The following is a 14201-nucleotide window of genomic DNA, read 5'->3' as shown; positions in this document are numbered from 1 at the left end:
CTATCGATGTTTCAATTTCAGAAGAAGAATTAACAATGTTTCTGCCTGTATGGCGTATCAAAACAAATGATCTGACTTAGTACATAGCTGATATCTTGAATTATTTAGATTTGGACAAAGCTTGATACTTTCGAGTTTTGTATCGGCATGCTTATTCATTTTTATGTATTGCATCGTATTTTCCCATTTGGAATGTACTTTCGTTTTCAATAGCTGTCACGTGGGATGTTTGGTTTAACTGCACATTTGTCTCGGACCAGTTTTATTTACTCGTTTGTTTTCTTTTCTTCTTCTTAAATATTATTACTAACCAAGACGTTCGGATGCTTCAGTCATTTGAATAAACATCCCGAACAAAGCACAGGAACTTTTCCTTCCTTTTTCCGCATTGTTGTCACTTGCACATAGGAATGAGATCCCATTCAAATGTTACAGACTGGCAGCGTGTTGAACATGGCTGAATTGATTCAGGTATTCTCTCTCTCTCTCTCTCTCTCTCTCTCTCATTTAGCAGTTCTTTGAGTTTCAGAACATGGCGGCCAGTACATTATGGTGAAGAAAGAGCACGGGAAAATCCCGGCAAGAACCACCAACCCACAGAATGCATCATTTCGTATAAAGCCACGCAAATATATATATATCTGTGTGTGTGTGTGTGTGTGTGTGTGTGTGTGTGCTTTCTATTGTTTCGTTTCTTTCAATGGATATGGGTGTTTGTGTGTAAGAGGAGGGTATGGTAACTTTTACGTTGAACAATTCAAGATAGGTTCAAAAAGTAGGAACGAGTTTCCCTGCCCCATTAGGGAAGAATCGTTACGGACTCCCAGAGAGATGTATACCATGTGACAGTATTTGGAAAGATATATTTTAGTCTCTGCAAGATCACGGTCCGAGGGGGCGATGCTTACATTTGATCTGGTACTTAGTCGTCCTTTTTCGCTTAAATATAGTCGTTGATCTTTTGAGTGATTGTCGTTTGGGTTTGTAAATTCCAAGTTACATGAACACTTGTAAAAGTTAAATAATTCCCCCTTAAGCACTATGGAGACCCGTCTTTACTCGCTTATAAGTCGAGTCAAGCTGCAAACAACAAAGATGTTAATAATTGTTCTACTGATTACTCCTAACAAACTGCACAGATCCAGATCTGTCTCCACATTATGCGACGACAGAACTTTTTCTGTGTTATTTGCACTGATTCCTCTTATAAACGTGTATAAACGATAACTTCATTTTCAACCCTTTAAAAACGACACTTTGCCAAAGATGTGAGCCAGTTTTCTTTACTTAAGTTACTGATAATATTGACAATAAAAACTCTATGAATTGATGTACGGCCTATTATATCTTAATTTCAGACTCATTTTTGAAAACGCAAGGGGCTTTCAAAGTCGCTTTTGCTCGTGATGATTGTGAAATATTTGTTTTGCTGGACTGGTTATTCATATAGGTTGAAAATACAACTATTTTGTATTGGACTAAACTATTCGAACTATTGGGCTATTAATTAACGTCCTCGAGATCAAATAAGTTGCAATGACTTGTTAATAAATAAGATTTCCTTGTATGTAAATGAGTCAATGTTTTGACTTTGTGGTTTCAAATCTGTACCAGAAGGAAGGAAATGTATCTCCACTGTAGTGACATTTTAGTCGGAAACGGTTTTAATGTTCGTCACCAAATGTTTTATGTATTAAAGTTGTAAATTATGTATATTTTACAAGCCTGCTCTGAAAATACATACTTCATGCAGGTGTACAATATTTTTTAGTCATTCCTTCCAAATAATATCGCATAAAAATCGTTTATCGTCTCACATGAAAATCCCATATATCAAACTCAACGAGAATACAATATTTTTGAGAGGTCAACTGGAAAATGTTATTTAAAAAAAATCATAGGTATACCTTTTAATCTAATGTCGATAAATATAACCACTAGATTTATTTAGGCTTTTGTGGAACTTGGTCATAGCTTAGGGATAGGAATAATCATAGGTTAGAGATAGGAATAGTCATAGCTTAGAGATAGAAATAGTCATAGCTTAGAGATACGAATAGTCATAGCTTAGAGATAGGAATAGTCATAGGTTAGAGACACTAATAGTCATAGCTTAGAGATACTAATAGTCATAGCTTAGAGATAGGAATAGTCATAGGTTAGAGATAGGAATAGTAATAGCTTAGAGATACTAATAGTCATAGCTTAGAGATACAAATAGTCATAGCTTAGAGATACGAATAGACATAGCTTAGAGATACGAATAGTCATAGTTTAGAGATACGAATATACATAGCTTAGATATACGAATAGTCATAGCTTAGAGATTCGAATAGACATAGCATGGAGATACGAATAATCATAGCTTAGAGGACTGTTAGTGGCCTAGTGGTTAGAGCGTCATCCTCGGATGCGGGAGGTCATTGGTTCGAATCCCAGCCTAGTTATACCAAAGACTTATTTTTTTTTAAATGGTACTAACAGCTGCCTTGCTAGGCGCTCATCATTAAGAGTTTCTTGTTAGGACTGGTCGACCTGGTGTCAGGATAATGTGAATGGGTGGGACATCATGCTACATGGCTGCGGAATGATGCCCCAGTGCTAGACATCACTATAAACTGCCACAATGCAGACATCGTAGCGATATGACTGAAAAATTGTTAAAGCTAAGTTAAAAACCCAAATCAAACACACACACACACACACACACACACACACACACACACATACACACACAGCTTAGAGATACGAATAGTCATAGCTTAGAGATATGAATAGTCATAAGTAGTAGTAGGGGGCTGTATAGCAACAATGGAAATCCCAGTCAAAAAGGTCGTGGGGCTGTATGGCGACAAGGTTTTTACAGACCCCCTAGGCTGTAGAGCGACAATGGAAAATTATCATGTGGAATATTGGGGCTGTATATTTTTCAGCATTCTGACATTATCTCTTCAGGCTTCTGTATCAGGCTTTGCCTGACACGGTGCAAATGCACCTACGCTTCGTTTAGTTTAGCTAAATGAGAAGGCATATTCATAGAAGGATGAGTCAACAATGGATGGTCAGACTGGGGACTGCTTTGCTTTATATGGTTCAAGCGCGGACGCGATAGAAAACATCCGTACGATTCTTTGTTGGGTTTGAACGGTATGGTAGTTTGATTTTAGGGTGTGGGATAGGGAGAAGTCAAAGAGCATGTATACTGATAAAAACAAACGACAGACACATTTTTTCAAAACACATTTTTACTCAAATAACTTACAACCAACAATTAACAATAAAAGAAACATTTTTTGAGTAACCACATTGTTGTTAAACTAAGCTAGACTTCCACTGGTGGAAGTCATTGGGCCATCGATGTACACTACGTTTCCTGGCTAAAGACAAAGGATAGCCATAATGGTCACAAAAACCATCGATCTACTTTGTCATCGTTTCTAGAAGAGTGACGATCAAAATAAGTCACTAAATGTTCTAAAGAATATCCAGGACCTGGTTGATGAAGAAAATACACACAATATTGTCCACATGGAATACGTGCCTTGTAATTTCACATTATTGAATCGTGTCGTCTGGGCATTTCTTTTCATAAAGTCGATGATGTCGTCTTCCAAAGATCGATATCCATATGAATCAAAATACTCCACACAACCATTACCGGGAAAGTAGATGGCTACAAAGAGGGTTCATGGGAGATGACTATCGTCCGTGTTGATGACATACGCTTGATGGTTTTGAGGCTTGCGATGAGGAAGTTAATTTTTAGCATACACGACATCAGTGTAAGAACTGTGGTTAAAAAAGTAATAAAGTTCCCAGGTATAAATGTTTTGTTTTGTTTTAGTTTTTCCTGTTTTTTTTTCTTTCTCACAGGTAATGATAAGTCGTCAAATCAATCCGAACTTTTTGCTTAAAAAATGTCTGATAATTAACCGTTTCTTCGCTTCGTCTCCTCACTCTGAGCCAAGAGAGCTTCGATGTGATGGATCTCTAGAACAATCAATGGAGGAGAGGAATGATCACGCAGGTCTTTATACCACTGATGCGACACTGCTTCTTCCGAGATGAGACTCCAGATAATCTTCCAGTATTTCTCCTTGACTCAGCATCATACATTTATCGTGCTGAATTTGACTGGGTTGATCGTTGTGACATCCATAGCAATCTCTCTTGATCAGTTCCGTAATTTTTTCTTCCAGGTAATTGGCAAAACAGGAGACTAAATGTTGTTCTTCTTCTGGCCATTTGGACTTCATCACTATGTCCTCTTCGTCTTTGTCTTTGGGTTCTACTTCCACGGTATCGTCCCATTCCATTTCCATAGATTCTCCACCATTCAAAGATAAGTTACAGTCTTCCATATCTTCTAATAGACTAAAATGACTTGTCTTAAACTGTTGATTTCTATTGCATTATCAATATCAAGCATACAAGAGGACGTTCACCGTCTCAGGTAGATGTTTAGCAAATTTATAGGATGAAAATGTCCCTGCCTTGCTCTGGAGTGAAATCAAAAGCCCAAAAACGTGTAACTTCCATCATTTTTTCGCACGTAATACCGCGTCTTCTGTTGGTCCCTAGCTGCCCCTTGGCTTCTTAAGGGACAAGTACGATCTCAAGTAGTTCTTCTTGGCAAAGTCAGATTCGAAAGATCTGGTACACAAGGTTTTGCCATCTCGACTGACTTCGATTTTGGACACGTCGAAGTGCTGAAAGTTGAAAGGATTGTTATTGCGGGCTTCGCTAAAGGCGGAATTCTCGCCGATACCAATGATTAAACGTTTGGGGAACTGTCCTTGGAATAGATGTTCGATCATGGATTGCTGTCCTCTGGGAGTGGTTAAGGTTTTCACTTCCATGCATCGTATCGGATACTTGGCGGTTGTTCTGCTCAAAGGGTGACTGATGTATCCCACTTTAGGTAACACATCCACGCGTCGCTCGTAGAGTCTGGCTTCTTGGATGATGGTTTTATAATCGGCAGCAAATACTTATCGTGTAACCACATGTCCAAATGCAAAGGATCTATTAGTTCTAAAATATGTCCATCTTTTATTTTGTTTCGTCGCTTTTCAAATCCATCATTGTCATCAGTTATTGTGTCGAACATGTCCTTGTCGTCTGGTTTCCATGCAGGCATCCAGATAAGTGTCCTTAGCATCTGTTCCTTACGTCAAGAGATTTTCCAGGTAGACCCAGTAAGGGTAAGTATCCACACTGCTACTAACCAGTTTGTTATTCAAATACAAGTCCACTTAACGGGAGCTACTTTCTCATCGCTGTCTATAGAACTTTCATTCTTATCAAGAATTTTGACTTCCAGGTACAAGTAACTGCTATTCAGATCGATGTAATCTTAGGGCTGTCCTTTGATTTCAAATTCGGTGGGAACTGAGGCTGACAAAGATAAGACGGGATGAAATTCGACCCACTGGGATTCTTGCATCGTTATTATATTGGGTGGCATGGCAAACATATCCAGTTCCGGCTTGAACCAGGCTAAAGACTCTCGGTGCATCATTTTTTGCTCTCTCTCTCTCTCTCTCTCTCTCTCTCTCTCTCTCTCTTTTAATAATCAAAAACGTCCAAGTCTCAGACGGTTCTTCTTTTCTTGGTCTCTCTAGTTCTGGGAGTGTGAAATCCTCTGGAAGGGTGTCTTCGTCGTCTCTTTCTGCTTCGTCCTTGCTGTGACGTCAGGGAAGCAGGAATGCCTGACTCGGCAGCATCCAGGGCATTTATAGGAGTTTCTCGTCGGCCCAAAATGTTTTTTCACGTTTGATGCAAACGATCGCCTTCTTTTGTTTTTCTTGATGTGGTCTAAAATGATACCTTTCTGCCCCCTGTATTTCTCTTTGAATTTCTTTTGGACTTCGGGAGTGTGACACCAGGAATGATAGCCACTGACTTCTTGTTTTAGTTTCAAAAAGGCATCCACGTAGTCTGCTGAAATGCCTTTCTGAGTCTCGTCGCCCTTGTGGTACTGTTCTATCTTGGAAAAGTGGAACATTTCGTACACTTCTAACAGTTGGTATCCCAGGTCCAGAGCTTTAAACAATTTCACGCTGACCCACGTTCACGTCAAGGCACGTTCTTTCTGGGTGTGCTGGAAAGGATGATCTTGAATGCACGTTTCGGCACAAGCACAGCACAAGGGAAACATCGGTTTTCCTTGGCAATGTTGAGGTATAATGGGATGGGAGGCAAGACTTTGCACTTGATTAAGCCTTCGTATTGTTGAATGATTTCCAGGTCGATGTGTTCCGTTACCAATTGTGGGTTTCCTGCGAGAAAACGACAATATTTTCACACGTAAGGATACAGCGAACACACGTCTAAGTATTTGATTTCTTCTCTTCTCTCCTCGTCGGCGTTGTACAGCAAACATGTGGCAATCGTCTGTTCTCTGTACAAACTGTCCCGCGGGTTCAGAGGGTCCACCAACTTGTAACTTTGTACGATGCATTTAAAACCGGGCTCGGTTTTCAAACAGTGATCGTACTCGTGTTCCCTCGTTTCCCCTACTTGGTATCCTTGCTGTTTTAACTTCAAGTGCCGCTGACAAGTGGTCTCGTAGAAGTCTTCCATTGTCCGTTGTAAAAACTGACTTTTGGTGTCAATTTCAGGGTAGCAGATAGAACATCCGTGAAATAAGCATCCGTTAAACTCGTACACGATCTGGGGTTTTTATTAGTCTCAGCCATCCACCGAATACGTTCCGATGGTCTTTTCACCTCCTCCGTTGAGGGAATGTTGGATCCTTTTGTCTTCCTTATCGTAAAAGTAATGTAGCCAGCGTAGGGCTTTGACCGAGTATTAATTAATGTGTTAATTCAGGCGGAGTGAAAAATAGCTAATTGACGTTTGACAAAGTTCGTCGTTTGAGGGCTTATGACAGCCAGGCTGTTTTCGGGCATGAATCGTTGGCGCTACACTAAAGAGCACGCTTTGGCAATGGTGAATAATACTTTCAAAGTATCGATCCCTCTGTGTTCGATGAACAGTTCTCGAAATGTTCCACAGCAACGTCGTAAAATGTCCACGTAGGAACGACAATACTTTAACATTCCTTCCTGAAAGTCAAAGTGGTTTAAGGCGTGAGTCTGGTACCAAGCGTAGAAAGGTTCTCGTTGTTCGGTACGCATGTTGTCGGGGTCATTCCAAACGTTTTAGGCATTCGACTCAAAGGCATGATCAAGTAATTCATTGAATTTTTAAACTTCACTTGTCCCACTTGCATGGAAATGATTTTGGCTCCGTTCAAAGTCACTTTCGGACGTTTGGTACTTTGTTCCGTATAGTATCTGAGAAGAAATTGCCCATCGTATCCCGAGAAATTATGAGCCATCACCGTGGCATGGCGATGACAATCTCCGTAACGTTCGATGTCCTCTTGGCTCCACGTCCCGTCGATGGGGTCTAAGATCCATTAGGCGAAATCGGCTAGCGTGTTCGGTCCCCGAAAGATTTTTCACGTCCTCCAGGAATCTTGCCGCATTGAAGTGAGGGAAATGACTAAAGATAGGCTCTTTGATGCACTCCTCGCACGCTGTATGAGCCGAACAAAAATTAGGAATGTGAATGCCAGTCTCTTGCATGCAATCGAAATCGAAAACGATGAAACTGCCATTCTTCTGTTCATCTTCCTCCTCTTGTTTGGAATGGTATTTTTGAATGTAGCATTCGTGTTCCAAGTCCACGATTTGGTGATAAATATGACATCGTTTCTTTCCTGAACATACGTGTAACTTGGCACTATTGTTTCGTATACCTTCTCCACAAGTAGGGCACACTCTCATTTGATAAGCACTTTTCTTCTGCAAACCTTGCGTTTTTAAACGTTGGTGGTAGCATGTTGGACTGACAAATGAGCGCTGACAAGTTGGGCAACGAACTCATTCTTGTCCTTTTAGAGACCAAACATTCTGAACATTTCGATCCATAATGCTTGTGATGCTCTCGATTGTTATAGCCATAGTCACATTTCTCACTATAATATCTGTATCACAGGAATGGGGCGATACTGGTGATGGCATCAATATGTTCATCGTGATGATAGACGTGAATATATTTTCCGTCTTTGAAACGTTTGCCTCGAAACAAAGAGGTCCGCGCACTTGTTGAGGGTCTACTTTCAATGTGTAGCGTGGATCCAGGACATCTTGCAATTTTTGCATTTCAGAATGCCACAGGGTGTGTCATTGGATAGCCCCGCTTGTTGTAACATGAGTTCTGCTTCACTTCGTTGTTTGACTCGGTCCGATGTTCGAATGTTCTCCCAGGTACTTTTCCGTACTGCCGTGTCGTTCTTGTTGGCATACGTTCGTCCCACCACGATGACACGGGCTAAACACATCTGGTCTTGAGTGTTGTTAATTTGAACGAGGCTACGATTGATGTTGCGAAGTTCGTCGACCAATATCACCTTTTTGCGTCCTGTCCATTGGGGAAGAGAAAAGTGGATCATGAACAGTGTTGCTTTTCCTTCGGTGATGTGCAACTTATCGTTTGATTGTTGCACGTGTTGAATCTTGTCGATGACTTCCGAAGATGTCAATTCTGCCGGGCTGCTAAACTCGATCCAAACGGGGGACTTCAAACTGTCGTGATGAATGGAAAGTCTCAAGCGATCGTCTTCTTTGGCTTCACGTTGTCGTTTCAGTGTGCTTAACAAAGGATCCCACACCTCGGTGAAGAACACCTCTGCTTTCTCCAACAGTACTTCGGACTTGAAATCTTTAAACTTCACCGTGTACTTGTAAGCCGTTCTTCTAAAATGTCTAGAGGAGCGCTTTTCCGTCTCTGGAATGTGATAGTACTTTTCAGGGTTTTCTGGTGAACTTTGGTTGGGTGAAGACTCTCTGGGTCTGAATTTGGGCTCATCTTCAAAATCGCTGGCATGTATTTGAGCCAAGATTTCAACAACTGTGCGAGGCGATAAAAGCACGTTTCTGCCTCTTACTTTTTTCTGTTTTCTCCACGAAATGATGCGATCGTTTCATCTTGACTGCAAAAAGTCAAATGACTACATTTTAAACGCCATGGGTCCCTATATCCATGGCAAACTAGTGTCTTTCTTATATAAAGGCTCCGTGTCTTCCCTCCCGGTATTCATTTCACTTTCAAACCCAGCAGAACGATGGAAGAGGCCACACAGATCGAACTTCTAATCAGAGCTTTGCGAGGTGTCATACGAAAGTTTTCTTCAGACAAGCCGACGGACTACTCCCCCTCTTTTCGACATAAAAGTCAAGATACTTGCTATATCTGTAAGACGAAAGGGCATTTGGATACAGAGTGTCCAGACCTTCATAAAAGCAAGATAGGTGTCAGAAGAGACAAAAGTCAAGATACATGTCATCATTGTCAAGAGAACGGACATTGGTCTTCAGAATGCCCTGATAAAGAGAAGGAACAAGAGGAAGAGAGGGGTTCGGAAGAGGAAGGAAAGGTGTCCTCCAAAAAGGAAGATCCCAGACACACCCAGAAATAAATAAAGAGACGAAAAGAAGACGAGGAGAAAGTGAGGAAGAAGAGAAGGAAAAAATGTGAAAGTGAAGAAATTATTAAAAAAAACAGAGACAGTGAAAAAAGACACAGAATAGTCAATGAACTTTTTAATGTGTTGTGTTGTGTTGTTTTGTGAATTGGATTGTAAAATTTGTACCAGACTAGACCAGACAGAAGACGTAAGAATAAGGACCAACACTCATGCACTCACACACATACATCATGGAGCAAGAAGGTGATTTTGAGTTTTAATTGATTTAGGCAAAACGATTACTATCTCCTTCGAGAGATGTGGATGACCCTGAAAAGGGCCATTGGGTGTTTTTTTGTAAATAAACAAACTCAGGAACGGTATGTAAACATCTTTAACTGCCTTATGCTTTGCCACGGCCAAGGCCTACTTCTGGACATGCTCCTGTCGATGATGATGTGATAGAAATCAATAGGGTGGGGTATCTAAGGTGTAGTAAAAGGTTTGGGTTGTTTGCCTCGAGAAGGTCTTTTTTCTCTTGGGTCGTATTAAAGAAACCTGATATATTTGTTTGAGATGCCTTAACTCTGCTAAAATGTCTAAGAGTACCGTCACCATTTGACTTTCACTGTCCTACTTCTCTACTAGACTTGTTTCTTCTCTGCTGCTTTTTCTTCTTCCTGGCGTTTCCTTCTTCTTGCCTCATCTTCTTGTTGTTGCTGTTGAAAGTGAAAATCTTGTTCTGATTCTTTCTGCTGCTTTAAATATGTCCCCAATTCTTCTTTGTGCCCCTATTTAAAATCTTTGACGAGTGGTAAGGAAGGAGAAGGTGGCAACGGTACTGGTACTGGAACAAATTCTTGCGAAGAAGAGAGAAAATTCACTAAATTCCAATTAACATTGGTCTCTTCTGGAAGTACGACTGTGTTGTCTTTGGTAGCCGCTGCTATACCATCACTTCTTGTCTCCACGGCTGGTGCACCCCAATTTATCGTCTTCTTGATTACCGTCATGTTTGAAAACTCTGTCGCATGGATTCATTGCGCAGACACTAGCGCACCTATATAGGGAATGTTATTTCGCAGGTAGCTCTCTTCGGATTGGAAGACAGATTCCACATTGTGAATTTTGTAACGCGTGTTAGAATTGGTGAAAAACTCAATTCGTTTCGATCCACTCTTCCACTATAAATCCCTGCAGTTCAATACATTCCTTTCACCTGTTCTCGTCACAAGATGCGGTCTAACGTTCAATCATCTACCCTTGTATCGTCGATGCTGTTCCATACGCACTTACCCGTGCTATTCAGATCATCATGGACAATCATCCGGATCACCCATACAAGCGTTTGGAAAAGAAGACTCTATGTCGAGAGACAAGGCTGTCTGAAGAGAGTCCTCATTTACGTAGCAGAAGTCAGAAGAAGTTTGAGGAAGAGAAGAAGATCTATGCGATGCCCTCTGTGTTAACGGAATGATGTGAACAAAAACACAAAATGGCCCTTTTCAGGGCCACTCATGTGCCTCGAAAAGATATTTATTATCTTTGCCATATACGTGTTTGTTGTTCATCAATCTATGTCTGATGTTGTAAGTGTTATATATGTCCATGTTTCGCCAAGCTTTCTAGGTTTTTCCCCCGCTGTTTGGTCCGATTGAGGTCAGCCCCTTGCCACATTGTTACCAATGTTCAGTACCGCACCATTCCTATTGTCCCTATACAACAACCTCGCTTTCCCTTGTCGCTTTACAGCCTCAATATTGCCGATGTTAAATTCCCATTGTCGCTTTTTGACTGTTATTTCCATTGTCGCTATACAGCCCCATATTACTACTGTCATAGCTTAGAGATTCGAATAGTCATAGCTCAGAGATAGGAATAGTCATAACTTAGAGATACGAATAGTCATAGCTTAGAGATAGGAATAGACATGGCTTAGAGATACGAATAGTCATAGCTCAGAGATACGAATATACATAGCTTAGAGATAGGAATAAACATAGCTTAGAGATAGGAATAGTCATGGCTTAGAAATACGAATAGTCATAGATTAGAGATAGGAATAGTCATGGCTTAGAGATACGAATAGACAATGCTTAGAGATACGAATAAATATAGTTTAGAGACAGGAATATACATAGCTTAGAGATAAGAATAGTCATAGCATAGAGATACGAATAGTCATAGATTAGATATGCAAATAGTCAAAACTGTTTATGTCTTAGTCAACTGGCCTTTTGTACATGCTGTCTACGGTTCACAAATCACCAATAAACATGTTTTTGTGTCTTCTATGAGGAAGCAAAGTGCTATAGGTGTAATTTTGTTTAGGAAGGTTTGGAAGACTGTTTTCTTTAAAAAGCATATAAAGACGTTAGTTTGAATACGTTGCTTTTAAAACGCACCGCTGTATTGGTATTAGTTGTAATCAGTTACATCCGAGATCAAAAGGTCATTTTGACAATTATCCCATAATCCGGAATGAAGGGGAGTGGTACACTATAAGGAAAAATAAGGTAAAGACTCGTGTTTAATATAGAATTTACCCGGATTTGTAATGTATAATAGTTTAATTGGGTATGTGACTCATAGGAATTGTATTGATGTAACTGACTCCAAAAAGCCAAGTACTATCTGTCTGCCAGATTCAACATGTCAGCTAAACAGTTTCTTTTGACATCGTGTTTCACAAAATAAAGGAAGCAAAGAAAGAGGATATAACCATTAACAGTCAATTGACTAAAATAAATCCTCATATTATTTGCGTCCCACTGAGGAAAGAAGTTCATTACATTTACTTCACGCTCACTATACATTTATACATGATGATTTGAAAAAAAATGCATATTGACAAGTTCATAAATTAAAACGTACAGAAGATTTACTATCATACACTAACTGCAGTTTTAGCATATTTTTGTTAAATTATTACCGTTTTAAAGATTATTGAGCACAATTATCGGATTTCGTTCCTTTACATATTTCTCAAATCATTCATTTCGTTTGTATTGATCACCTACATATTGTGTTATTTCTTCAATATGTAATGACGTTATTGCCCATTATATGAAAAAGCTCTTTCAAAACTACCGCATGAACTCGCTTATACGTCGAATCCAATTACAAACAACATGGACCCTGATCTGATGTCGCATAATGATCTGGCAGATGATGTCCTGTCTACTGATTACTCCTAACAAAATGCATAGACCCAGAGCTGCGACGGCAGATATGGGTCTGTGCAGTTTGCAGTTGGAATTGACCTATAAGCGAATACAGACGGTGATCGTCTGGAATTACCGCATCTTCTGCTTGAATGGAGTAATCATAACAGTTGTTATTTTTAAGTTTTTTTAATCATATATATATATATATATATATATATATATATATATATATATATATATATATATATATATATATATACACACACACACACACACACACACACACGCGCGGAATGGGACAGGCGGGTAAACGATTGGGTAAATAATGTAATGGTTATGTTGTGCAAAAAATGTTATCTAGATCCGTAATCTATGACAGTTTAACCAGGTATTAAATTTACATGTATGAAATGCATGTAACACATCCTTAAATTTCTATATACTGCAGCGAGCTATTATCTTACCCGTTTTCTGGGTACGCTTTGTAATGTAGGACATGTCTGCAGATAAATGGTGTCATTACATTTTCCAGAAAGTAGGAGGTATGCATAGTTATCTTCAAGTTTCAAGGGGTAAAAAATGCTAAAGTGACGAAGATTTTTAACAACACTTATAATAAGTAAATCACATGACTTAGGTTGAAGTTTTTTGTAACGTGAGTAACAAGATGAGCGGTGTATCGCCATATCACTCATAAAGGAACCCTATATTTGTTAAACTGTGCTTTCAAAATAATATTTAATTTAATGAAATTACAAAAAGCCAGTGTTTTAAAAGAAAACAATATTAATTTTGTGTGAAGCATGAATATGCAAATTTTGCTTATTCCGCGGTGACTGATATTTGTCTAATAAATTTAAACGTTCCAATTCGTTTTAATCCTATTTTAAATAATTGGCGTTTTTGTCTGTAATCTAGTGATGTCCATTGATAGAATCAATTACACAAACGGTGTTGGAAAGGTGTTCGTTGAGAGAATCAATCACACATGCCTAGTTCTAGATGTGTACATTGGCAGAATAAATGACACAATAACGGAGTTTGGGCGGTGTCCATTGACAGAAACAAATACAGAAATGGAGTTTGAGCGATGTTCTTGGAAATGGTATTTAATAATAAGAAATATTATCTTGTTTGGATTTCACTAAGCAATAAAGCAGCCAACGCCATGAAATAGAGAGCATATATGTTTATTTTTTAAAAACTTTTATTGTATTTTTTTCTTCTATTTTGCTTTTGATTGTACGTTACTTATGACGGCGTCAAGCTTGGGGTGACTTGTATTTATCGCGTACAGAAAAGAGATGCTCAACATCTATGTATAAAAAGACGTATGTTATTTACACAGTATAAAAGCCTTAGAATTAGAAAGTAAGTATATATTTGCTGTATCTCTTGCAACTCCATAGGTCTTAAGATCTCACATAGATAGAGACAGAGAGAGAGAGAGAGAGAGAGAGAGAGAGAGACAGATAGAGACAGACAGATAGACAGAATTGTATGGTATTTGCATTTCTATATTGCTAAAATACAAACTTAGTTATTGTTATTATTAT

The sequence above is a fragment of the Sinohyriopsis cumingii genome, chromosome 3 (assembly GCF_028554795.1).
Source record: "Sinohyriopsis cumingii isolate HCF-2022 chromosome 3, ASM2855479v2, whole genome shotgun sequence".
Lineage (NCBI taxonomy): Eukaryota > Metazoa > Mollusca > Bivalvia > Unionida > Unionidae > Sinohyriopsis > Sinohyriopsis cumingii.
Note: the sequence above shows the minus strand (reverse complement) of the source record.